This window comes from Lygodium microphyllum, chromosome 1 (assembly GCF_053477565.2).
Source record: "Lygodium microphyllum isolate KBCC chromosome 1, Lygodium_microphyllum_v1.1.10, whole genome shotgun sequence".
NCBI lineage: Eukaryota > Viridiplantae > Streptophyta > Polypodiopsida > Schizaeales > Lygodiaceae > Lygodium > Lygodium microphyllum.
This window is the reverse complement of record NC_141135.1, coordinates 2390136-2415302: the sequence shown is the minus strand read 5'-3', so window position 1 is coordinate 2415302 and position 25167 is coordinate 2390136. Positions and strand designations below refer to the sequence as shown.

Sequence of the window (25167 nt, the reverse complement as noted above, 5' to 3'; positions counted from 1 at the left end):
CCCACTCTATTATAGCAAATATTTACTGTTAAGACTGAGTATTTTCAGCAAGAAAATCATTCCAAAATGATGGCATAACATGTGCCTTGCATCCCCCAAACAATCGGGTATCAATAGATACCAAACCAGTTAAGTAAAAGTGCCCAAACAAGCATAGCATTAGATGTCAATGTTGCCTCAAAGGCCCAAATGCAAGGGGGATCAGGATACAAGCTCCAAGGGTTTGAGCTATGGCTTCCCTGATTGACTGCAACCTAAGAACGAAATAAAAGCACTGAAAGAACACTTCAATACCTTTGTAGCAATGCCATGAGGGTGCCTCAATAGGCCGCGAGGGTGCTCGGGAGGCTAGGGAGTGACAGGAGCTTTGGAAAGTGGGATATGGCTGTCGGGAAGAAGACCCACTATTGTAGGTATTCCAATGGAAGCTGAGAATGACATGAACAAAGCTCAGGAAGTCGGGAACGAAGCCAAGCTTTGATACTAGTTGAAAGGTGAGAAGGATCGAACCTTGTTTGGAAGTGAGCTATGGTGGAGAGCAAGAGCAGGAAGAGAGAGAGACACAAATGGGAACTCCAATAGTCACAATGTATGACCGAGCCTTCCTTTATTCAAATTGTCACTAAAAGAATAAAGATTAAAGCGACGGTGATGGGCACCCGCCAGTTGTAGTGTGTAGTGACGGGTATTGTCAGTGTAGTAATACATCACTACAAGGGTACACACATATAGCGACACTAAGTAGTGACGTTTTTTTCGGCGTCGGTATTAGCGTCGCTATTTAGCGATGCAAATAGTGACATTTTTAGCGACGCTAATAGCGACGACTTATCGCGGTAACATTTCGCCGAAACCCGTACGTTTCTTTCATATGAGCGTGCGAAGGCCGAGAGAAAGAGAAAGAGAGGTGAGCAAGAGAGGGAGGTGAGTAAGGGAGGTGAGCAAAGAAGCAAGCCGCGAGCTGCACGTGAGGAGAGGAGTGTCACCTGCACGAAGAGGTTGTGGAAGAAGAAGAGAACACGATGGTATGCCCTATTTTGGTTTCTTTACAATCTTTGTTTTGCTTTGCAATGTAGGTTAGAAACTTTTGGTTTCTCTTCGATCTTTGTGTTGCTTTGTGTTGCTTTGCAATGCAGGTTAGGAAGTGTTGAAAGAGAGAGAAATGGAAGCGAGTGTTTTCAAATTTTTTCTTGTGTTGGTTTTTATTCTTTGCAATGTAGGTACAAAAATGTATGCGTGTGAGCATAGTTTAGAGCCGACCTCAAAGATAGATAAGTTTAGAGCCGAACTCAAAGAGATAGGTATGAATTTTTTTAAAAAAAGACTTGAAATATATATAGTGGAGTGGTCCCAATATACAATATATAATCATTATTAAATTATCATTCCATTACATCGCAGTCAAGATGTCTAGCACTCACGACCAACATGGTGGTGATTGTGAGGCTTGGCTCAATCAACGTGTCCCCTGTCCATGCACGCAATGCAAATTGGCCATTCATCGGAAACATCGTTTGTCCATAGAGCATGTGCAACGGTATGGAGAGTTTCGAGTTGAGATAATCGACCAAGTAGTCTTGAATTACGAGATTGCAGTAAGTTCTCTCTCATTACGTACTATATGACATGTAATTAATTTAAGTATAACAATTTGGGGTTATCTTAGAAGTTAGCTCCTTAACGTCCTTTATAGGGTTAGGGCCATGTCGATACATTGCAGTCCGTAGATCTCTTGCGTCCAGTAAGACGGGTTCGTCCGCGCTCTATACAAATGCTATCCAAGATAACTAACTGTCTCATAGAAGGTGATAACTCTCAACCCCCTTCTATGGGTGAGAATGCTGGAGACATGGATGATCCTCCTGCTTTTTTGGAGCCCAAGTTAGAGGACATGATCGAATCATTGCTTTCAATGGACTTGGAATCCCAAGATCCTTTAATTGTGGAGGCTTCCATTCCATTGTATCATGGGAGTCGGGTATCCCGTTTGAAGACACTTCTTGCATTGTTGAGTATACAAGAAGAGTATGGATGGAGCGATGTGAGTGTGACAGAGCTATTCAGATATATTATGATGTGTATGATTCTTTATTGAAAGCCATTAAAATGTGCTATGTAGTACTCTAATAACGTGCTTCATTGCAATTTGTAGAACTTTGAAATCTTACATTTTGCCTACCCAAAACACGATGCCTGAGTCTCGTGATGATGCACGATAAGTGCTCCGAAAGCTAGGCATGGATTATAATTGCATTCATGCTTGCCCCAATGATTGTGTTCTCTTCTGGGGAGAGTTTTAATTTTTGGCCACATGCCCCAAGTGCGGTGTGGACAGGTATCGAAATGACTTGCAAGGACAGACTGTTCCGCAGAAGGTTTTGAGGCACTTTCCACTGATACCGCGTGTTCATCACATTTTTCAGACCAAGAGTTTTGCAAATTTGACTACATGGCATGCGAAAAATTGATCCTCTGATGGTGTAGAACGTACACCAGTTGACTCAGAAGCATGGCATCACATTGACGAGACTTTCCCTGACTTTGCAAAGGAGGCGAGGAATCTACAATTCGGTCTTACCATGGATGGGGTAAATCCTTTTGGTTTACGTTCCATCTCCTATAGTGTATGGCCCGTGGTCCTTGTTAACTACAATATACCGCCATGCCTTTCCACCAAGAAAGGACACCTTTTGCTCAACTTTCTTGTGCCTGGACAATACAAAGTCAAGAATATGGATGTCTATCTCTCTCCATTGATTGATGAGTTAAAGGAGTTGTGGGATGGAATTGTAGTGGAGGACATGAGCAAACATATTGGTAGGCGATCCGCAACTATAAGGGCATTCTTATGTGGACCATGCATGACTTTCCTGGTTATGGAGAATGCTCTGGTAAAGTGTGTTTTCTTATTTTTCTAGTTTTCTTTGAGCGATGTTGGTGTTATGACATGCCTCATTTTACATGTGTGTTCTGCAGGGCTAGTCATGTCAGGTTACCATGCATGTCCTCTGTGTGGACCAAGGTTGGATTCTCATATGTCAAAATCTATGAAGAAGATGGTATTTGAGGGACATCGGGCTTTTTTGCCAGAGGGTCATGTCATGAGAGAAGGATTTCTCGGTCACCCTCCTATGAGAATGAATGCACTGAGCTGGTTTGATCGCAGGATGGTGGACCAAGACTCGCTTCCTAGTGGAATGCGACGCTTCTCAATTTTTTCTGAGCTGACTTATTGGAAAAAATAGAAAATTAACCACATTTTAGATCCCATGCACATTTTTAAGAATGTGGGTAGCTTGCTATGGGACCACCTCACTGGGCAGCGAGACACACTAGGAGCGAGGATGGATTTGAAAGCATTGGGAAAGATGGAACCATATTGGCCTATAAGTGGCGTCAACGGTTGAGTGCAATTGCCACGCGCTCCTTGGGTTTTGTCTGGCAATGAAGTGCGATGAGTAAAGGAAAACATCAAGTCCTTTCGCATGCCGACTGGCCTAATGTGTTCTCTCAAGACAGCATTCACAAAGGATGACCAACTGACAGGACTCAAATCCCATGATTGGCATAAGATGTGTCAAGTATGTATGGTATGAGGCTGTGTATGGCATGATTCTACATATTAGATTTCAGAATCTCCATTTGTTTATACATAAGATTTATTACATGGTTTTCACAGATCGTATTGCCGATCGCAATCGTGGTGTCTCTGACATCGAAGGTACAGACAGCCATTTACAAATTGCTCAAGTTGGTTCAGTTTGTCTCCCAAAAAGAGATTCATACATTATCGATTGAATCTGTGAAATGCATGGTAGTAGAGACTGCTTGTCTTTTGGAGAAGTATCTTCCCACTAGCATGCTCACGATACAAACCTATCTTCTAGTGCATATTGTAGATGAATTGCAGGTTGCAGGTCCAGTCCATAGTCCATGGATGTTTTTCCTTGAATGGTTCATGAAGACCTTAAAGGGATTTGTGCGACAACATGCTCATCTTGAGGGTAGCATGGCTAAAGGTTGGTTAGTGTCGGAGGCCTTGGTGTACATTTCTGAGTGATTGTCCACTATGGACCCGAACAAAGGCTTGATATGGTCACTTAAGGAGGATCATCATCTGAATGGAGATGTCCTAGTGGAAAAGGGAATAGAGAAGAAGATGGACGCATCCATGGAGTCCAGGGTGAACCGATTTTGTATGCTGCATAGTGCTACGATGGAGAAGTGGCTGCAATGGTATGAGGATGCTCGAGCTGAGTGAGAGTTTGCAAGATCTGACTTTTGACGGAGTATGAGGCAACGGCCCATTCGATATCGGAAGGGCTTAGAGGAGATGCCTCTACTCATGTCCACTAGATGGCTACATGAGGCCCTAACCAAAGCATCTCAAGATGGAGAAACAGTTACTAAAGAAGAGTGGGACTTCTCACGTGGATGCAATCCCAAGGTATAGATGCAATCCCAAGGTATGCAATCCCAAGAAATTACAATCTATACTGCAAATCGCAACTAATATACTCGTTCTTCTCCCAGTATAAGGTCCATAGTGCAGCATGGTCACGTGGATGACATTTCAGAGTAGAGCACATCGACAAGTTACGCTCGACAATGGACTGTGGAGTGATGGCAATGTTTGAGTAGGAAAGCCAACAACGTGCCACAGATTCAAACCGTGTAGTTACAGAGATGGAGTATTTCGGATGTTTACAGAGTATCCTTGCAGTGGACTATCGAAGTTTCTTCGTGACCATATTTGATGTGCAATGGTTCAAGGTTACTCTCGAAGGAGCAGGTGCAACTGTTTGGGGAGGGCCAAGTGGCTTTGTTGAGATTGACTCAACGAAGAAGTGGATCGATTTGAGTGATACATTTGTTTTGCCAAATCCCTGTGAGCAGGTAAGTGTCCCTAATACTTGATGCGCTTTAGCAATCTCAAAGTGGATTTTTATACTAATCGTAATATGGATCAGGTTGTCTTTTTCCCTAATTCGCAACAACCTCAATGGTGGTATGTCATTCCCATGACATCTAGGAGTATCCCCATGTTTGCCAGAACCCTCGTACCAATCGTAGAAGAGACACCTTTAATAGTGGCAATGACAGAAGGCATACAAGAAACAGGGATGAACTGCCTAGAGGACCAAGACATCTCACCTATGGAGATAGAGAAGATAGAGGATGGGATTTCGAAAATGAAGCAGAGTCCTCATTTTGTGGAGAATTTTGTATAGATCTCCCGGCATATACTGAGCTATGTCAAGATGAGATTGTGGAACCCTAAACAAAAGTGACTCGATCAAAACGTTCCTCCCACTACAGCAATGCCACTTTTTGCAAATCAGTTAGGACAGTTTGTATGTTTTTGAAGTATTGTGTTTTGTATTATCTAATTATTATTATTATTTTAAAATGAAGTCTTGCAAATTAAGTCTTAGTTTTATTATGTCTTGCAATTCATTATCTAATTGACTTATTTTTCCTTGTATATGCAGGTTTAGGATTTGGGCACGGACGGCAGGATGAGTGGGGATTTTACAGATGACGACATTGACACAATGCTAGCGCGTTTCTCACCGGAGCAGCTATAGCACGGGTCAGAGATAGAGCCGATGCATAGCTTTCCCGTTCCACCTCAGCACGATCGGCAGACTCTAGATGGTCCGATGCTTCGGTCTCCAGTAGACGCAGTCGCAGGTCTCGCTTTGCTTCAGAGTCACGTGGTTGAGGAGGAGGTAGCTTTTGTTGTGGGGACGTGGATGCAGTCTCTCCCACTCGCACTGCCACCAGGGAGTTGACACTGTCTTTCACTAGCGGTGGCGGGTAGACATCTACTGCTCCCACTCCTTCACACACCCCACCGATCACTCCCAGGGCTGACAAGAAGTACACGAAACCCACTCCTCCAGGTATGTATTTTCGCATGAAGATTTTTGCAGTAGCACTTATCAATTCAAGTTGTGTTTGACACATTTGTATTAATGTCATGAAAGTACCCTTGCAGGTTACTTGTATCTCATAGATAAGACCTCTGGCCATTTATACATGAATGATGATGGAAAAGATATCATATCTAGGATGCATGAGTTGTGCCAATAAGTATTTTGGCACAACATTACAGACAAGTGGAAGGAGATCCTAGATGCCAGCAAGGAGTACATAATCAATACATTGTATCGAGAGTTCCCTCAGCCCTCTAGCAATGATAGATTTTCGAGAGGGTGGATGATGACGTGTATGCGTGACTATCAGTTCCATAGGCGGTCTGATGCATGCGAAGCAGTCAAGAAGGGCAAATCGAAGCCGGAGTGGCTGGATACAGAGGACTGGAGTAATCTCCAAGATGAGACGACATCCACTCTAGACAAGTGGAAGCAGCAGAAGGATGCAACAAAGGCGCACTTGGATGCAGGATCGGTACATCACCTTGGTAGCGGCGGCCGGAAAATTTCGTAAGTATTAATAGGGTAGAGTACTCTAATTTAATGACATCCATGTTGATGTATGTATTTCGAACATGAATCTCAAGTACGTTGTTTTTCAATGTTTGTGTGCCACAGCAAGGTTTTACGAATCGCGACCCGACTGCACTAGAGGTGACATACAGGGAGAAGCATGGCTTGAGTGCCCTGATCGAGAAGCTCTATGCTCGCGGAGGACCGGTAAGTAGTAATAAATATCATTCCTAATTTGAGAAATCTGTCATTATATGTCAGTTTGTATTTGGTACTCACAATTATATATGTATTTGCTGTTGCAGACTCCCTTCGATATGCCACTACAGCGAGAGGAGTTTTCTGATGCGAATGAGTCGTAGAGAGCAGATTAGGCTACATAGAATTACTCCCCATCTTGTATTATGTAAGGCCTTATGGCCTCTATCCTCCATATGTAATAGCAAAGTGTATATGATTCGGACTTCTATGTTGTAGCATGACTCCATATTTGCTTTGTCGTAGTAGCACTTCTAAATTTAAGTTCTGTTATTTTCTTTATCAATGCAGTGTACATTTGTGTTAATTAATGTCATGAAAGTACTTGTTTGCAAAGTCTTGTCATTATTTGGGATCGATTGTCTAACTTCTTTGACAACAGGAATTGTCTCTTAGCCCTGTGTGGCTCTAACTGTGGCAGGGCTGCATTTGCAGCTCTGCCACAAAAAAATTGTATTCTCTGCAACCGTCGGTATCAGCGTCGGAAAATAATTCCGCAATCGTCGATATTAGCATCGAAAATTCCTCTGTAACCGTCGCTAATTTCGTCGGTATTAGCGTCACTAAATAGCGACGGTTTTGTAGTGACGCTAATACCGACGACGGGGATATTTTTTATATATAAAGAAAACGTTGTTATAAACATCGTTATAGCATGTATATGTTGTAATGCATGGATGGCTAGGCGAAGGCACCTTTACCCCCAACACACAAATAGAACAGAGAGAAGGGATTAGAGGGGACAGGTGGGGGCACCAAGGAGTGTTGGTTGTGAAAATGTGATTGTTGCAGCTACCTTGTTTTTTCTTTTGCCTAGAGCATATTCATATTTGCATTAAATAACATGTGAAAATTGCAAATGGAGTATGTGTATAGTAGCATTCAAGGTACCATAGAAACTACTAACATCTCACATTTAAAACCTTGTTAAAATTTTTTGGTGTTTCACAAATTACACATAAAAGTTTACTTAGTTCTAAGTTGGTCAATAGACTTCAAGGCGAATTTTTTTTTTCAAAAATTGATCAAAAGTAATGATAATGTTAAATATGGATTCAGAAAGATGATATTTCAAAGATTTCTTTCAACAAGAGGTATGACCATTTTGAATTAATTGTAATATCCTTTGAATTGACTAATGCAATGACTACTTTCAAGTGATTAGTTTATGAAATTTTTAGACCATACCAGGACACATTATTCTTTTTATTCTTTGGTGATATCCTAGCCTATTCAAAAGAAAAAGAAGACCATGGAGACCATCTCCAAATCGTCCTTACACCTTGAGTGCAAATAAGCATACAACTTTTTTTTAAAGGTTAAGAAATATGTCAATGTAGCCATCTCTACATGCCTAATTGCTTGTCATGCTACCAAATCTTACCCATGATGCTTTCTCAAGATTATGAGACTCTACATGCCTAATTTCTTGTCATGCTACCAAATCTTACCCACGATGCTTTCTCAAGATTATGAGACTGCTTTATGGATTAGTTAACCAATAGCTTTGTAATTTAGGCCACTAGCCTTCAAGAACATTCATGACACTATCTTGAACTTTGAATGTTTTCATGTTATAAATTCATTTAAAGAAGTCATCATCACAAGTGCTTTTCATACTATGAGATCTTGATTTTCTTTTTAAAAAAGTTTTTTAAATTTGGGCAAAAGAAACCTATGGATTTTTGCTCTTACTTTGCACATATAAAACTCTTTATGCAGACTTAATATATTGTCAGGTTTACTGACTTGTTCAAATTATCAATGCGGCTTCTTACATTGAGATGTCGAAGCACTCTATCGCATCATGAAATAGTTTATTTGAACATTGTAGTCTAGTTCTTGGAATTATCTTTCCCTATTTGATGCCCTATCGCTATGATACAAGTGGGTAGTGGTAATGGTGTTGAGTTATAACAAATGATGTATGCTCCAAGAAGAGATGTCTCGAATCCCATATGCACAGTGAGGAGAGTGGAGAAGCTGAAAAGCTATAAAGTCATGTACTTGGTTCACTTTTCAAGCAATGCTATTTTATACTTTGTACTTCACTGTGAGTCTCTGTCATCTCCTACTTAGGATTGTCATGGTTCTAGTCAATACATTCAAACCTCCATAGCTACAGCCATGCTCAAGATCCATGTTTTCTCACATGGTATTAGAGCCATGGTGCACATGGTCTAGCTTTCCTCACTACTCTCTCAATCCATCACAATCCCTGGTCAACTCAGTTATAAATAGTGTTGCCATTTCTTGATGGCATGGAGGATGGCCAACATCTCCTAGTCATACACATTCCTTTGAATCTCCTTCTCATCAAGTTTGTGGCTCTCAAATGCAATCACACCATGCTCTTGCAACAACACTGGACCAATACCTCGGCCACTGGCATCACAATGAATGGTAAACAACTTAGAGAAGTCAGGGCAAACAAGGATTGGGGATGAAGTGAGCACGTCCTTTAATTGTTTGAAGCTATGATTCGCCATGGCATCCCAAAAGAATGAATGCTTTTTTAAGCAATCAAGCATTTGAGTTCATCTCCTACTTCATCTTCACATTCTCTACTTGTGTCTGCCATAGCCAGCTAGACCTTGTCATCTTTGAGCTCTTGGATCTCAGACTACAGGCCATATCTTCACAAGCATTCTTCTGTGGCTAGCTTCCCTAACTCTAGCCACTTCTCCCTAGCACGTTGAACCTCAATGTTGGTCTTCGTAGAAGGTGGCATTGCATGATCTCTAGAAATGGTGCAATCTTCAACATCATGACAATTCGTAGAGCTGTGCTTGTGGTACACAGTGCAATTGTGGTAGCCACCATAGAGCTTTCAAAGTTTACTAACCAAGCTACCTTCCATTGAAGTTTCATGCCAAATGATCAATTCCTCCATCAGTTGTAAGCAAAAAACCAAGATGCTGCAGAGACCCTAGAATTGGAAGCCATAGCCATTTTCATCAAGCTCATAAATCTATTCCCTCTCAGTTCACTCAAGTGTTTGATAGTCTGATCTAAGTCTTCAACCAGTTCCTGGCACTTCAAATGAGTAAGAAGGGAAGAAATCAAGCACAATAAGCTACAAAAAAAGTATCTCTTGATACTATTCTTTACTGCTAATACTTGTGTTTGTTGAAACATCAAATGAGCTCAACCTGACTATCTCTGAAAGTCTTTGGTACTGATTTACTGCTATACCTTTAGGGCAGTCCTTGCTGAATGTCAAGGCAATACTATTGAATTTTAAGATAGCATTTTGAAATTGCTCTTAATCAAATTTCCTGTGAGCATCAATATCTTTATAAAAGGGTAGACATTACCTGAGTATTCTCGTAGTAAGACCTCCTTAAAAAATGGCTAAACTTGAGCAAATAGCAAAGTTTAATGGGGAAGGCTTTCATGCGTGGAAAGAGAAGACCATGTATCACCTTATGTGAAAGGACTTGTGGGACTTGTTTGAAGATGATGCAGATATCAAGAAGGAAGATGATGAAGATGGGTTCGTTGAAGAAGACCAGCTCAAAACCAAAGAATGTAAGAGGATGAATAACAAAGCACAAGGCATCATTGCCTGGGGACTAAGTGATGATGTGCTACATCATATCTCTGGCATTAGAGATGCTAGATAGGATGTTTGGTACCCAAGCAAAGAACTTGAAGGCAAAATTACTTATACAGTTTTATAAGTTGGATGTAAAAGACAGTTCATCTATAACTGTACACATGAATAAATTCAAGAGCCTTAAAACTTAGCTAGCAACTCTTAAAAATAACATTGATGAAGATGAGGCAATAGCAGTGCTACTTGCTAGTGTTAATCATGAACCGTATGAGAACATTGTTTCAACACTAAGTAATGTTCCTAGTCTCTCACTCAAATATATTGAGCACTCGGTGCTTGATAGAGAAAGAAAATTTAAAAGCAAAGATGTAAAAGAGACCAGGTCAAGGGAAAATCTCTTATGCACCAAAGGAGTTACTGGACTCAAGGGAAGAGGTTGAGGATTCAACACCGACAACAGAAGTCGGATGACATGTCACTATTGTGGTAAAACTGGCCATATTACCATTGAATGCTTCCACAAGAAAAGAGCACAACAGATGTAGAATGATTACCACCAAAGTCAATTCATGAGTGAAGAAGAAGAAAAAGATATTTTCGCTACCATCAACAACTCTGACAGATTGTTCTAAGGAATTTGTTTCCCATACTGGATGTAAAAACCCTACCAAGATGTAAAGTTTGAAGCCTTAACTTGACTAGGCTGCCAAAGAGCTAGTCTCTTGGTCCATGTACACATGCAGGGGGGCAAAAACCAGCAAGGGTAGAGACTCATCATTTGAGGGGGGGTGTTGAGAGATAATAAATGGTACATGCTCCAGGAAGAGATGTCCTGAATCCCATATGCAGAGTGAGGAGAGTGGAGAAGCTCAAAAGCTATAAAGACGTACTTGGTTCACTTTTCAAGCAATGTTGTTTTGTACTTTGTACTTCACTATGAGTCTTTGTCATGTCCTACTAGGGATTGTGTTTATAAGTCCAAGTATTCTATCTTGGAACCTAATTCAATCGAATAATATTTAGTGTCAGTTGCCTACATTGTCATGGTTCTAGTCAATACATTCAAACCTCCATAGCTACAGCCATGTTCAAGATCCATGTTTTCTCATAAATGGCACAATTTAAAAAGCTTGTTGACCCTCCAAGAAGACATTGCAAGACTACTTCTATCCTTATTAGATAGGAAAGGATTAGGAATTGTATAGGGAAAGAGTCACTACAACAAAAAGGCTCCATAGATGCGCTTGTAGATGTGATATTTGAATTGTGTTTAAAAATGTCGGACGCGTTTATTACCGTGTCTACTAGCGCGTCTAAAATTTTGCGTCTGCAAGCGCGCTTATAGTGAAAAATACAAGCAAAAACAGTCACAAATATAGATGCACCTATTGATGCGCTTTGTAAATATATAATCATATTTATAAAAACGTAGATATATTCATATTCTGTGTCTATAGAGACGTGTAACTAGGCGTCTAAAAAGGTGTATACTCTGCAATTTTTTGACGATTATAGATGCGCATTTTTCCTACAATTTAGATGCGCTGATAGACGCACAAAACATAGTATGAAAAAAAAACAGAGAGCATGTCACATACTCTCTGGTTTTTTTCCCCCCATCAAATTGTATGCTTAGGGAAAACAGAGAAAGATTATTATACTGAAAGGAAAAGAATGTGGAGAGCCAAAGTCCATATATTGATAATAACACATGATGAGCGTATTGTGTTGAAACATTTGTACATATTTCAAAGATTTTTGTACTGAAAACAAAACAATGTAGAATACGAAATTTCATATATAAAGATGAAATGTTTTTATATGACGAGTTCTAGTGTTTGTGACCTCAAGCATGGTTATGGTCGCAAGCACTAGCTGAAAGTAATACATATCAAAAATGAAAACTACAAGGCCAAGGGGAGGCATACATGCACGTGGCTCCTCTACATCTCCTCAAAAGAGGCATCATCGTCGCTACCACCACCGCTGCCGATGCCGTTGCCGTTGTCGTTGCCGCTACTCTTAGTCCCCCCTTCGCTATCCTTGATTGCATCAGGGTTTGCTTTCACAAAGGATTAAGGTATATAAATACCATTACAAACAATAAATTAGAGTTACCTATACTTTTCATGTAAAAAATAAAACATACCTCTTCTGGCTGTGGAATCCTCATGGCACGATTGTATTGCTTCTCTATGATTAGTCCCTCCTCGTAGAAATGTTGTTAAGTGGACGCTCGGTTATGACCTCGATGGTAGCCTACCTCTCTAGGAGTAGGCATCCTAGCAACGATATGATACTACTAAATAATTTTAACATACAATGTATTAGAATACACTACATAATGAATTGAAAAAAATTACAAAATTTAATTTTAAAAAAGAAATCAAATAATACTTACAAACTCAGCCTCCCATGACTCCCTGCCACTCGGTCCATAATGCGACGATTCCATGGTTGCCATCTAGATACGTCGCGCCTCTGCATGCTGGCGACTTGTCCTTTTCTCTGCTGCTCTCTTCTTGGCCTCTTTCCACTCCCTGTGGTGGCAATTGAGTGGTTGGCCATATCTAGGGTGCCCCTGCTCTTGTCTCCACAGTGACTCCTTGGCGCGCGTCATAAGGTCAGACCTCTTGTTATGAAGCGCGTCTCTCACCGTTGATCATCCCCAATTATATGAGAATCGTGAATTCTCGGGATGAGGCTACCTTCTATGTACTGCCCTTAGCACCTCTTGCCACAAACCACTTTTTTGTGCTTAAAGGGAATCATACAATCTTTGTATGTGGCATGCACGACACTCCTCAAAGTAGGCTATCACTTCCCTCCCTTGAGGGTTATGCAAGATACCACCAACATCTATGACAGAGTAGTACATTTGTGGAGGCTCAGCTCTCTCATTTCTCAGTGAGAGTGATCGAGAGCCACCTCCTAAGCAACCCCCACAAAGCCCTCGACCTCCTCGTCCTCCCGCATGACTCTCCCTCCTCCCTTGACGGGCACTACCCTCTACCTTACTTGATGCACGTGCTTCTGCAGATACACGTGCTTCGGCCAATCCATGTACTTCAACTGATCCTTGTGCATCATCTGATCTGTGTGTATGCATAGTGCCTGGAGTACCAGTTAGTAGAGATGTACCAAGGTTTGGTGTGTCAAGATTTGGTGTTTGTGCGGCAATGCTAGGCAAAGATGTGATAGGTGTCTCATACATGACACTAAAAACCTTCTTTGCAGTGGTAGGGTGACCAAGATAACTAGTCATCTCCCCCATGAATTGCTCCTTGTTCGGAAAACCTCCAAAAAAACTAGTAACACCTCTAGAAAACTCCGCTAACGTATTATTCATGCATTCCAAATCAGGATCAGTGCTGGAAGATTCATGATTTCACATCTACACAAGAAAAAATCCATTACTACCCGCGTCCCCTGCGTCTATACCTGTGTCTGTTAGCGCGCCTATATATGCGCCTAGACTGTCAACTAGACGCGCCTTCAGATGCACAAAGTCGGACCATATATTCCAAAATTGTCATAAAAAATGCGTAAAAAACCTCCATAGATTGTCTGAAGCATGTAAAGATAGAGAGAGAGAGAGAGAGAGAGAGAGAGAGAGAAATAGACAAAGAGAAAGCAAAGAAGATCGAGAGAGAGAAGAAGAACTCACCTTCTTTGCTTGTTCCAATGGGTGGCGGCTAGGTTGCAAGCTCCTTGTTCTCCTCCTCCCTTCCCTTGGTAGGTTGCTTGATTCTTCTTCTCTTCCTTGCTGTTTGGATCTTGTTCTTTACTCTCTGGCTCTTCCTTTCTCCTATTTTTACTCTTATTTCCTTCCCTCCTTGTCTTCATGAAGTGATAGATAGACATGATTAGAGATGTCGAGCTTGAACTGCAGAAAACACGCAAAAAATGCAAGAAAGCACTAGTTTGAAAAAAAACCACAATTAAAAAAAAAATTATATTTGAGTGGCGAGTCTGTAAGTGTGTGTAATTGTGCATCTATATGCGCAGATAAGACATATTACATGCACTGATAGACGCGATTACAATTAAACTTATTAAAATACTAGCTTATGGTTGTCTTTCAATATCAAAATGTTTGTCTCCATGTTGTAAGTATCAAAATATTTAGCGAATATGACATATATGCCAAATGAAATCATATATGTCCTTATGATTCAGGTGTAACTATGTCGTTAACTTCTACTAGTATGGGACATGCTAAGTCAACAAACAGTACATCCTCCAGTGAGGACGAGACATTGCGTCTTCACAATCGAGATACTTGGCTACGACAGAAAATCAAATGTATGTGTGATCATTGTTGAGGATGTTTTTTTCCAGCACGTCGAATCACAATGTCAAATCTCAGCATGTACGGAGAGTGGGACCAAGAAAAAGACCCAGTAATTTTTACTACTTTATTTGCACAAATATTATTGGTCTATGTTGCGTCTTCACCATTAAACAAAATCTCCTTTTTTTAATTGAGCACGATGTGGTACCACATCCTCAAATGGTCCCTCTAGGGCATCGAGAGACTATGAAACATCGACGCGAGGAGGCAGAGTCCTCAAGAAGAGTAGAGACTGATGATGACGATAGCAGCCCTCTTCAAATGCCCCATCAAGTTTTGGAGGAAGAGATTTTGGACTGCATGGTGCACGATTTATTTTCCCATGAGGTTCGGGGGATGGGCACCACTAGAGAGACAGATGACCCGCTACATAGCGTTGAAAACTCCATTGTACGAAGGTTGCACATACTCTGTTCTACGTGCATCTCTCGAGATACTGAACTTACAAACCATTTATGGATGGAGTAATGCTAGCTTGAATGCATTATTGAAGTATGTATCATTTGATATTAATTCATAAATCCTTCTAGATAATATTCACGGTTTGCTAACTCTGTTTGCACAATATATGTAGGTTATTGTCACAAATGCTTCCAAATGGAAATAAATTATCAACTAGAAGGAAGCAAGCAAGGCATTTCTTGACATCTCTTAGAGGTCTCGATTACGTTAAAATCCATGCATGTGTCAATGATTGCATCTTGTTTTGTGGGGATCATGCATCTGCACGGCAGTGTCCTATTTGTGGTGAACCAAGATACAACTAGGAGATGAAATCAATGGATGTGCCTCGTAAGGTTTTGCGACATTTTCCTATTATTCCACGTATTCAACTTATGTTTAAGTGTGATACTATTGCGAGACTCATGTCATGGCATGCTAGTCACCATTCAAGTGATGGAAAGTGGAGAAATCCTTCAAACACACCAGTTTGGCAACATGTAGAAAATTTGTGGCCTACTTCAAAGAAGAGCCCAAAAATTTGAGATTTGGTCTAGGATTAGATGGAATAAATCCATTTGGTATCAAAATCACCTCATACAGTGTATGGCCAATGGTATTAGTGAACTATAATATCCCTCCATCCATAGCAATAAAAAAAGGACATGTAATGTTGTCCCTTTTGATTCCTGGAAAACACAAAGTAAAAAACATGGACGTTTACTTAGAGCCTTTGATCGAGGAGCTAGAAATGCTATGGAGAGGTATTGAGGTGTAAGATGTGAGTGCATCATTGTCCTCTAGAGATTTCACTTTAAAGGGAATGTTGTTGTGGACCATGCATGACTTTCCAGGCTATGGAGAGTATTCAGGTAGTTGTGTACTACTCTATTTTATTCATTCTTACCCTTAATCAAATATATGTCATCATTAACCCACTTATTTCTACAAGTTTAACTACATTAGAATATCATGCATGTCCAATTTGTGGTCCCTCTCTGGTTTCTTCTAGACTGACATACTTGAATAAGGTTATCTACCGTGACAATCATCATCATTTTCTTTCTATTGACCACCCCAAATATGCACCCCCCACTAATGGAAGAACTCCACAATCTCTGACCATTCAAGATTGGAAGGACACTTGGACACACGCCAATGATCATCCTCCACTCTGCATGAGTCGGTAACTAGTTTACTTCTTTTGTTTGTCTTTAAAGTACACTCCATTATGAGAACGAGAAATAATATATTGTTTGTGCCTTATATTATCTATATTTTTTTGTCTCCCATATTGGACTGAACTCAAGATCAATCACCTGTTGGACCCCATACATATATTCAAGAATGTTACCTCTACATTATGGGATCACTTAATCGGGGCTCATGATTCTGTCAATGTAAGGGAGAATTTACGTAGCATTGGACGTATGAGACGAGATTGGCCACGCATCAGACCCAAAGGAAAGATCGAGTTACCGCGTGCACCTTGGATGTTGTCGAAGACCGAAGAAAAGATGGTGAAGCAGCAGATATGTAGCTTTCGAACTCCCACAGGATATATGAGATGCCTCAAGGGAGCTTTCATAAAGAAAAAGAAAAGAGGTGTGGAGCAACTATCTGGTTTGAAGTCTCACGATTGGCACAAAATGATTCAGATAAGGATTTTCATAGCCATAAATATATTAATTAGTGGAGTAACTATGTAGACTAATTAACAATGTATGAATATTTACATACAGTTCATCCTTCCTACTAGCATATTCCATTGTGTTTCAAAAGATGTGCGTGATATCATTTATAAGATGAGTGAGCTCGCGAGGTATGTATGCATTATACTTATTTTTTAGTTTATATGTTACGTACATCACGTAGCAAACTTGCCTGAATTTATGGACAAAACTAATCATCATTCTCAATTGCATGTTGGTAGATTTGTGAGTTTGAAGGAAATCGATCCAAATACGTTGCAAGAGGCTCAAGTATTGTCCATTGAGGTGGTTTGTTTGGTGGAGGAAAATTTTCCTCACTCCATTTTGACTACTCAAGTACACTTACTCGTACATCTGATTGATGAGATCGTAATTTGTGGGGTAGTTCATGCAAGGTGGATGTTTTTTCTAGAGCGCTTTATGAAAACCCTAAAAGATTTTGTAAGGCAAAATGCACGGCCTAAGGGAAGCATGGCCGAGGGTTGGTTAGTGCAATTATCCCTTATACAAATCTCTGAATATCTTACTAAAGTGGACCCCTCTTTACCACGACTATGGAAAGATGATGAAGATTTGAGGATGACCTCTATAATACCTCAAGGAAAAGGAAGGAGCAAAGTGCTTATGAAAGAGGAACTTCGTAAGTTAAATGCATTTTTTGTGCTTAATAGCAAAGTAATGAGCAAATGGATGACTCTATATAAAGAAGTAAGGGCAAGAAGAGTAAGTGAAAGGCAAGCATTTTGTGCTAGACATGGATGTAATGCCCCATATCTAGAACATTTAAGTGCGCTTCCACATCATATTGATATAGATTGGCTACATGAAGAAATGGAGAAGATGGAAAAAGAGGAGGCGATGTATATATCGCAAGAGGAGTGGGAATACGCACGAGGTTGCTTATCAAAGGTGAGACATACTTATAATTAAATTATCTTTAGTTATATATGATATAATAATTTCATATGTTTCATCTTTAACTAAATCATTAATATGATCTCAACAATGTACTACTAGTGCACATTGTTCAATGCTATTTAGTGTGAAGGCAAACATTTTCGAACACTAAAAGAGAAAGGCCCTATAGACGCGCATTGTACACGCGAAAAAGCGGGCGCGTTTATAAGCGCGTGCATCAGCGCGTCTATTTACGTTACTATACAGAACGCGTCTATATATCGACGTTTATAAACGCACCTATAGATGCAAAAATAAACGCACATATTTTTCATTTCTCATAAAGTCCCTAAATATGGCCAAACCTCTTAACAGCTAGTATTTATTTAAATACATTACCAACTTTACTTCTTTCTGAGTATTACAAATATACATCCAATCATTCAAAGCTAATTATATAGATATGATTTCATGTCCTATATACATCCAATCATGCTCTATACAAATGTGATTCGATAGGGCATGATTGGATGTATATACGACATAATTACACCTGGATTATAAGGACATGATATACATGTATAGGATCATAAGGACATGATATACATGTATATACGACATGATATACATGTATAGGGCATACATGTATAGGACATGATATACATTACCAACTTTACTTCTTTCTGAGTATTACAAATATACATTCAATCATTCAAAGCTAATTATATATATGTGATTTAATGCCCTATATACATCCAATCATGCCCTATACAAATGTGATTGGATAGGGAATGATTGGATGCATATACGACATAATTATAAGAGAAGTGATTGATACATACACATGTTGCATCTATTGTGCACTTAACCTAGCCATGCCTAACTTATAGATCAAAGGTTGACTTATGCATGTGCAATAGAGAGAGAGAGAGAGAGAGAGAGAGAGAGAGATCGATACATGCACATGTCGCATCTGTTGTGCACTTAACCTAGCCATGTATAAACTTATAAATCAAAGGTTAGTTGGTGATTTAAGAGAGTATTCTAACTTTTTAGGGTAGTCCCTTGACTCTCATTAGTCTCAAAATATATGCAACACAATCAATACAATCAAAGCAAAAGCAAGACATGCATGCCAATTCATAGCGTGAGTAGAATGATGCAAATAAACTGACTTGTGCATGTGTAATAGAGAGAGAGAGAGAAGTGATCGATACATGCACATGTCACATATGTTGTGCACTTAACCTAGCCATGGCTAAAACTTATAGATCAAAGATTGACTTGTGCATGTGCAATATATATATATATATATATATATATATATATATATATATATATATATATATATATATAGAGAGAGAGAGAGAGAGAGAGAGAGAGAGAACTGATCAATACACTCACATGTCTCATTTGTTGTGCACTTAACCTAGCCATGCATAAACTTATAGATCAAAGCTTAATCGGTGATTCAAGGGAGTATCCTCACTTTTTAGGGTAGTCCCTTGATTCTCATTATTCTCGAGGAATATACATCACAATCAATACAATCAAAGAAAAACCAAGACATGCATGCCAATTCATAGCATGAGTAGATTGATGTAAATCAGTTGGCTTGTGCATGTGCAAGCTATTCCAATCATGTCAAGGCGCACTTATAGCTCACATATAATTCTAGATAAGGTGGACCACATGTAGCCAATGTGCACATGTCCTCTTTTCATCATCTTTAGCCAGTGTGTCCACTTGTTGGTGACTAGAATAGATCACTGTAAGGATACTTTGCAATACCAACAAGCCAACTACAAATCTCTTATCTATGAAATGTATAAGTAAATTAACTTGGTTAATTTGATGAGGTCAAGTTTTCCTTCCTTGGACAGTGTGGTCAATGGAGCATCCTAAAAATGACGATACTCTAATTACTATATCAAGTCCCTTCATGTACATATCTTTGATTGATTGATTGATAATATGGCTTTCTCTATCTCTTTCGTATACACCTTCATTGCATTATCTCTCTCTAGCTAAAAACCATTTGTGGTTTATCCACCTATTGATACTTGCATGCAATTGCAAGTGGGATGGTCTAGTAAGTCACCACATATGTGCCAATTGACTTACCAATGTGTTATCTCTTATCCTCAAGCTTTGTTATATATGTCACCACATAGGTCAATTGATTTGCTAGTGTACCATCTCTTATCTCAATATTTTCTATATATTTCACCAATATTCTCAATCAAAAACATCATATCAAGCATATCTTGCATTAATCAAGCAAATTGGCCAACCCAACATAAATAAAATTGTATGAATAGCAATGTAGATCAAGATCTTAGCTTAAATCAATGACACCTTTTTGCACAATCACAATCATGTCTATGTAAAAAGTGTGAAATCATTTCAATTATGTGTGTTTAAAAGTTCTTAAGCTCTAAAGTTCAATGCTAGGTCATTAGCAAGCACCCCTTGCATTCTCTAAGCATGACCACCAAGTAAAGACTACATGAAAAATTACATGAATTTAAATTGTGTTGTTTGTCAGTCATGACCACGATGATTAGTCTTCAAAATCAAGAATAACTTTGTGTATGAACATAGTCTAGTTCAAGCTATGAACATAGTCTAGTTCAAGCTATGAAGGTGTTTCAATTACATTTAAAACTTTTTCAGCTTTAAGATTGTGATCATACTTTATATCAACAAGAAGTTTGTGCCTCAATTAATGCATGTTCATAGTTTGGATCATAGCTCTAGAATTGTTTTATTTTGATGCATGAAGATTTATATGATTCTTCATAGTTTGTCTTTGGATTATGCATGCATTTGGTGATTTCATTTTGTATATATGTCATATTCCCTAAATGCATGCATTGATGCTTACAACATGGAGGCCAACATTTTGATATTGAAAGACTAGGAAAGTCATGCCATGTTGATCCAAAAACAACCAAAAGCTAGCATCTAATCAGTTTAATTGTTACTGTGCGTCTGGCAGCACATGTAATAAATATTATCTGCGCAATTACACGCGCCTACAGACACGCTACGCAAATATTAAAAAAATTTAAAAAAAGTTATGGCTTTCTTTTCAAACCAGTGCTTTCCTACGTTTTTTGCGCGTTTTCTGCAGTTCAAGCTCGACATCACTAATCATGTCTATCTATCACTTCATGAAGACAATGAGGGAAGGAAATAAGAGTAAAAAGATGATAGGAGGAAGGAAGAGCCAAAGAGTAAAGAACAAGAGCCAAACAACAAGGAAGAGAAGAAGATTAAAGCAACTTACCAAGGGAAGGGAGAAGGAGGACAAGGAGCTTGCAACCTAGCCGCCACCTGAGAGTGGAATTTTGGTGCCGAGAAGTGCTTAAAAATAGCTAAAATTTATGAATACCAAGGGAAAAATATTCACCGTCAAAGGCGGCGGCTCGATCTAGGACGATTTTAAGCGTCAAAGTGCTTTAAAGGTGCCCGAGCGACACTTGTTGATTTTTCATAATTTTTCAGACAGTCGTGCGGGTTGACACGAGCTAGTGGCCAATGCGGGATGCTAAGCCGGACGTCGAGGATTTTTCAGAGCTCAATTCCGAGTCCGGACGGGGAAATGGCCAAGGAAACGGTCAAGATGCGAAGGGGTGGACAAAATTTGGCCAAAATGGGCAAGTGACCTTTGGGAGCCCAACTTTTAATGTGGCATGAAAGTTTCATGCAATAGAGGAGAAGAAAACGTGAGGAGAGATGGCACCATCTGCGCCCGAAAATTGCGCTCTATGGATTGATCTTCAATCTCCAGTATCAATGCAACCCATGCAAATGATGATTGCCCTTGCTTCCCTCCTGAATGCTGACTCTATCGCCGCCCTTCGCTCGTGCAATGATGGTCTCTTTGAAGATCTCTGATTTCAGTCTTTCTCTCTCCTCCCTCTCTCTCTTCTAAGGGGGAATGTCAAGATTGTGGGAGAGAAGGAAGGAGTCTCACTTGTAGCTTTCTTGCTTGCACAATGGGGGAATACACACAAGGGTGGAGGCTGAAAACAGTTTTCCTCTTCTTAGTTGTGTAAGCCAAAAGAACTCTAGTACAAAGAAATAGAAGAACCCTATATATGGGTCTCAAACCAAACTCAACTAACTAAGGTGGCATACTAACTGAGCCACGAACTAGAGTAGATAAGGATAGCTATCATGTAGCTATTATTCATGGGCAGTGTACCAACCGTGTCTGCAACTGACAAGTCGGTGACATAAATACACAACGGTCACCCTGGCGTATCACGAGTGGAGCTCGATATCTCAACACTCCCCCTCGAGCTCAATCCCAATTCCTGCACACCAAGCAGGTCTCTGAACTTGCGCAGCTTCTCTGCACCCAATGGCTTCGTAAATATGTCAGCTACCTGATCCTCTGTGCTGACATAAACTAAATCAATAAGACCTAGTAAAACCCTCTCCCGCACATAGTGATAATGCACCTCAATGTGCTTTGTTCTAGCATGATAGATTGGGTTATTTGCCAAGTGTATACTGCTCATGTTGTCACAATAAATGACAACTGGCCCATCTGTAGGCTGATGCATATCATAAAGTAGCTTATGCAACAAAGCTACCTCACATGCAGCCATTGCTGCACCCCTGTACTCAGCCTCTATGCTCGACAAGGCAACTGTAGGCTGTTTCTTGCTGCTCCAAGTGACTGTAGCACTCCCAAAAGAGAACACATATCCATTGGTAGATCGTCTATCAGAAATACTACCAGCCCAATCAGCATCAGTGTATCCATGCAACTGTATCTGAACCCCAGTCTCATAAAATAGTCCATACTGCAATGTGGACTTCACATACCTGAGTATGCGTCTAGCCACATCCAAATGTGGTTTCCTTGGAGCCTGCATAAACTGACTTACCAATCCAACAGCATAGCTCAAATCTGGCCTGGTAATTGTCATATAAATCAAACTTCCTACTATGCGTCTGTACATAGTAGGGTCTTCTAGAAGCTCACCTGCATCTGTGCTCAGCTTCACATTCTGCTCCAAAGGAACTCAAATAGGCTTACAGCCTGTCATCCCATATTTGGACAGCATGTCCAATCCATACTGCCTTTGCAAGAGCTGTATCCCACTTGGTGATCTAATCACCTCAATGCCCAAGAAATAACGCAGCTCTCCCAAATCCTTCATCTCAAACTTCTGCTTCAATAGCATTTTCACATGAAGGATATCTTCATCATTGTCACCTGTCATAATCAAATCATCAACATAAATGACAAGTAGCATAATACCTTTCTCTGTTTTTCTCTTATAAAGTGAGAAATCTGCCCTGGAAATCTGAAAGCCAATAGTGACAAGATACTGTCCTATCTTGTCAGACCATGCTCTAGGTGCTTGCTTCAAGCCATACAAGGCTTTCTTCAACCTGCAAACAAACTCAGGATGAATAGCATGCACATAACCTAGTGGCTGCTCCATATAGACCTCTTCTTGAAAATCACCATGCAAGAAGGCATTCTTTACATCCATCTGATGTAAAGACCATCCCTTTGATGCAACCATAGCAATGACTACTCTTACCGTTGCCATCCTTGCAACCGGACTGAATGTTTCTTCATAGTCAATGCCATATGTTTGTGCATACCCCTTGACTACTAATCTTGCCTTGTATTTGTTCACAAAACCATCTGCATTGTGCTTCACCTTATAAACCCACTTACAACCAATTGCATTTTTACCTTTAGGCAAAGGTACCAATTCCCATGTAGCATTTGCTTCCAAGGCATCCATTTCTTCATCCATGGCTTTCTCCCATTTTTCTTTTCCCATGGCTTCCTCAAAAGAAGTGGGTTCTGGTTCCTATATCACTTTAACCATATATGCATAGTGAATGGCTGTAAATCCATCATATTTCAGCCTATCCACAGGATACCTAGCTCTCGTAGACCTGCGCAAAGTAGGTTCACTCCCAGGTGCTCTCAAAACATCCCTGGTCTTCCTTACTCCAGGTGTAACAATAGAAGGAATACCCAACTCATTATCAATGCTCTGTTCTGAGCCACTGGATTCACACTACAAGATATAGACCTTATAGTGACGAAAATACAAACAACAAAATTTGCCCCCGTCGTCGCAAAAAGCGTCATTATTGACGACGCCATAGAATCGTCGCTATATGCGTCGCTATATACGTCGCATATAGCGACGCATATAGCGACGGTTACAGAGAATTTGCGACGCTGATAGCGATGATAATAGCGACGTGTGCAGTAAATTTGCGACGCAAATAGCGACGGTAACAGAGAAAAAAAAAAATTGTGGTAGGGCAGCTTGCACTGTGTGATGTATAAGAGCCATACAAAATAGTTTCTGCACTGCTGCATACAAAGCGTTTGCAAACAAAAAGAATGTATACTGAAATCATAAAACTGATAGATGAAATAAATACATGATATCGCATAAAATGCGATTGGTACAATCATAAAACAATATCACTAATACATAGAAAATGTCTACATAGATCGCGCGACTAAAAACTAAAGGTATGTGAGCTCTAAGGATCCAAGGGCGAGCTACAAATCGTCGTCCCCCGAAAGCTCTTCCCGCTGTAAAGGAGCATCAAACGGATTCTGCAGAAAAAGAAACAACATATCAATCCACCATACAATAATGCATTCAAATATCTCATGGTAACTACGGACAAGAAAGATGAGTGACTTACTGGGCCGCCGCGTCTATACAATCGGTCGATCAATGATCTGAGACCGTGCCTCTCTGCATATCGAGTCTCAAGGCCTTGCGGATCGCGATTTGTAATGGAGTGCTGCAAAGAAAACAAAATGCTAACTGTTAGAAACATGATTGTCAGTACAAAGAATATCTCAAAAAAAAAAAAAAAGCAAAACAAAAGAGAAACTTACAAAGTCCTCCAAATATGTCCTGTGGCCGCCACTCCCAAGATGATGTACCGATCCGGCCTCGATTCGTGCCCTCGTTGCCTCCCGCTACTGACTCCAACGTCCTGGCGAATTTGTAGCCTCCTCCCTCAATCGGCGCCAGTCGGCGCCATCTAACCACTCGGGCTTTGGAGCCCCACTCTTGATTGCCTTGCGTGCGTCGGATCGTCTATGTGACATGTATGCATGCATGCAATCCATCATCCAGCCCGTAGAGAATCTATCCACTGCGGCTGGCACCGAGAACTCCTCGTGCAAGGATGCTACTATGTACTCCTTGCTCCCCTCCGGTATGTTCCTCCAATGATCCAGGACGTTGTGCCGAAAAACTTGTTGGCACAACTCCCTCATGCGAGCCATCACCCTCCTCCCCTCATCATTCATGATGATGGCTCCTGACCTGCCATCCACTAGGTATCCATAATCCCTAGGAGTGTGCCTTGTATGGGCCCTCTCCCATCTCCATCCATGCTCCTGGGCATATCCAGGAGACCCCTGAACATCCGGTGTACCGACGGGGGTACCCTCTCCCGGAGTGCCACTGAAAG

The 25167-nt window shown here is 40.4% G+C and overlaps 1 pseudogene; it reads left to right on the top strand.

Moving 5' to 3' along the window:
* The first annotated feature begins 1879 nt into the window (after positions 1–1879).
* On the top strand, positions 1880–6453 carry LOC148040773 (uncharacterized; annotated as a pseudogene).
* The last annotated feature ends 18714 nt before the right edge of the window (positions 6454–25167 follow it).